General features: G+C 34.2%; 1 non-coding gene across 1 annotated transcript; it reads left to right on the top strand.

The window, feature by feature from the left end:
- The first annotated feature begins 1,152 nt into the window (after window positions 1-1,152).
- LOC145071693 (small nucleolar RNA R71) lies at window positions 1,153-1,259 on the top strand. Its single transcript, XR_013690700.1, has one exon. It is a non-coding gene; the product is annotated as a small nucleolar RNA R71 (small nucleolar RNA).
- Window positions 1,260-3,314: the final 2,055 nt, after the last annotated feature.

The following is a 3,314-nucleotide window of genomic DNA, read 5'->3' on the forward strand; positions in this document are numbered from 1 at the left end:
TTAAGCCATGCATCAAATATAATAGAAAACAATCATAGGCTCTGATACCACTATTGGGTTTTGTATACTACAACATCCTATGGTGCACATACAACCCTAAATGCTTTGGATCTATGTTTTCTCTAAATATACATGCAATATTGTTTCCAAAGCATAAATCCTACAACTAGCATACAATTGACTAATCAACATAAAAGTGAGTTACAGAATTACCTCTTTGTTTTAGTTTGTAGTTTTGGCCATTAAGAACTTCGCACCCCAAATGTGATGCCTCAAACAGTTCAGAACACACCCTTGAACAATTGGATGAGTTGAGAGAGATTACTAATCACACAAGTCGGTTATGAACTCCAAGAACACTTGTTGTAACCGATTTTAGCCATGGGGTTATGCACATATATATATATATATATATATATATATATATATATATGAATCCAAGAGTCATGGGTAAACTCTAATCCATACACTTTGGGTTATGATCCATATTCTGTGTGGACTAACTCTTCATGGAAAATTACATAAGCTTAGCCCATCATGGATCAATAGCCTGAACCACATATATATATATATATATATATATATAATTGATTTACATAATCAGTCCCCGTTAATTTAATTAGTCTCTTTTGATCACCAAATTAGTTCCAAATTAATTTTTGATCAATACTAATTAAATAATATGATTTCATATTAATATATTAGGACTTGTAATATATTAATAAATCATAAGTTACCTCTTACTCAAATATCCATCCTCAAATTGTCCTGGTGATATGCAACCCGAAATGGACCATGCTACTCTCGGGTCAAGTACATACCAATTATAGTTATGGGCATAGACACCTAATCCAATAGTTATCACATCCCACATGAATGGAATGGATGGATTAGTCCATCTTTGTCATCCTAAGATTCATGCTATCCAACTTGGCCATTACTGTTGGCATGTCATCAGAAGAGGCATTCATCGCCCCTATATTTGTGTTATTTTGAGGATTATGATATTCACTTGATTGTTTAGAGAATTCCTCGATCAAGCCATTCATTATAGCTGGTAATTTCTTCATGAGTGGTCCTTGGGAATCAAGGAGCTGCCTGGTTGTTACATTTACCCCATCATAGAAAATGGAGACCTAATGTTGCACATTAATGTTATTCTTAGGGCAATTTCTCAGTAAGCCCTTGATTCTCTCCCATGTGTCATAAAGTGATTCGCCTCCTAGTTGTTCAAAATTAGTAATGGTTTTCTTTAACTTTGTCACTTTTGATGGTGGGAAAAATTGTTGTATGAACTCTTCACGCATCTTCGGCCATGTTGTTATTGATCCTGGAGGGAGTGCCTTCAACCAATCCTTCGCATATCTTTTGAATGTAACCAGTAGCATCCTTGGTAGCATGGTCTCGCGTGGCACATTTGGTACCAGCATCTGAAGGATAATGTCAAAGAAGGTTATCCAATCAAGACACATGTTCATGAATTTGATGATGAGAGAAATGTCTTGTTGCTCGTGGTGTCAGAGCTCGTTCTGCTATCAAAAACTCTTTTCCATATGATATCTATGACTTCGTTCAAAATTGTCGATCAGCCAAGGAGATGATGAATACGTTGACCGTTGTCTATAAAGGCACTGATCAAGTAAAGGCTTTTAACAAAAACAATCTCAATTGTCGATATGCACATTTCTTTCAGCAAAAGAATGAGACGCTTGTTTAGGTCTTAAATCGCTTTAATATCTTGGTGAATGATATGCCTCATCTTAATATGTACAAAACTAGAAACTCCTAGGTTTTTAAGTTTCTTGACTCACTGAACGATAGTTAGGAACATCATTTACATGTTTTGAAGAACAGTGAAAAAATCGCAACCATGGATATGGCTTCCTTATTTGGTAAACTTCATAATCATGAAGAAACAAATATCTTGAGAATGGAGATCATGCAAGATACTTACAAAGACATATCCATTGTTCTCTACTCGAAGAAGTCTCCTCAGAATAGCAACAATGACATCTTTGATGAAACTGATGGTGAAGCCATGATAGTTAATTGTTATATTAGCATAAATGATAAGTAAACCTCTGGACTCAAAAGGTTTCTACAAAGATCAGACTGAACAACATCCAAGGGTTTTGAAACCCGAAGAAAATTTGCTACTAAAAAGAAAGAAGGACTCAAGTGTTTTATTTGTGGTGGAGCTGATCACTTTGTTGGAGATTATAAGTCCAAAAGAGTTGCTACTAATGAAGATTATGAAACAAAATACAAGAAGTTATTGGCATCAATGAAGAGACAGAATATTGATGTAAAGATCTTAGTTGCCGATGTTGAGAATTGGGTAGATGACAAAGAATCATCTAATAAGGATGAAGGAATGGACATGTTTTTGATGGATCACACTGATATTCTAGTCGCTAATAAAGAATGAAAAAGATCCAGTACTTTTGATGCTGATTTGGCCAAAGTTGTTATGGACTCAAAGCGACATGTTTAGGATTCCTTGTCTTTGTATCAGGTAAATAACTTCATCACTTACTCTGAAAAAGAACAATGATCATTTTTAACTATCTATGTCAGCATCTCTCAAAGGTTAATCAAGGAAAACACTCCCAGGTTAGAGATTGACATATTAATGGAAAGTTTGTCTGTCATTGAAAATACTCTTACTTTAACAAACACTAAAGTTACAAATCTATCTCTTACTAATATTTATCTTCATTCTAATAAAGATAGAGCAAAGATCCATGTTGGAAAACTTCATAGGTATTCTAAAGAGTTAGGCTCACCCTCATCATAAGTTAAATGAAATCATAGATTCCAGAATACATGATCAGTGTAAAAAAACTCAAGGTTGTTGTATTGATGAAGCTGTCCATATTTATAAACAAATTAAAACTGAACAAAATTTTCCTTCCTCTCAAGATCTCAAAGAAGATTTTAAGTCTATTTTTTAGTCACTCATTCTTAAATCAATCTCTCATTGTTAAATACTACTCGACTAGCCTTGGTGGTGTCACTTTTTGCACTACCCATCTAACTGCCTTGGATCTTTCATGAGATAAAATCTCTAGATCGTTTAGATCTTTCACAGGTAAATCAATGAAGAACAAACAACTAAATCAATCAAGACGATGAACACAATATATAATCAATATAATGCTTATGATTCAAATGTAGTCACGCCTCAGCAGAGCTCGATTAAGAACTTCCACTATAGAAGCGAGCTAGGGTTTACAATACTATAATGAGAATTATAAAAGCGTTAAAACAAAGGATGCATGCATGCACCTTAAATACTAAAATCCTAGAATAAA

This window comes from Lactuca serriola, chromosome 8, assembly GCF_051521515.1.
Source record: "Lactuca serriola cultivar US96UC23 chromosome 8, Lser_US96UC23_V15, whole genome shotgun sequence".
Taxonomy (NCBI): domain Eukaryota; kingdom Viridiplantae; phylum Streptophyta; class Magnoliopsida; order Asterales; family Asteraceae; genus Lactuca; species Lactuca serriola.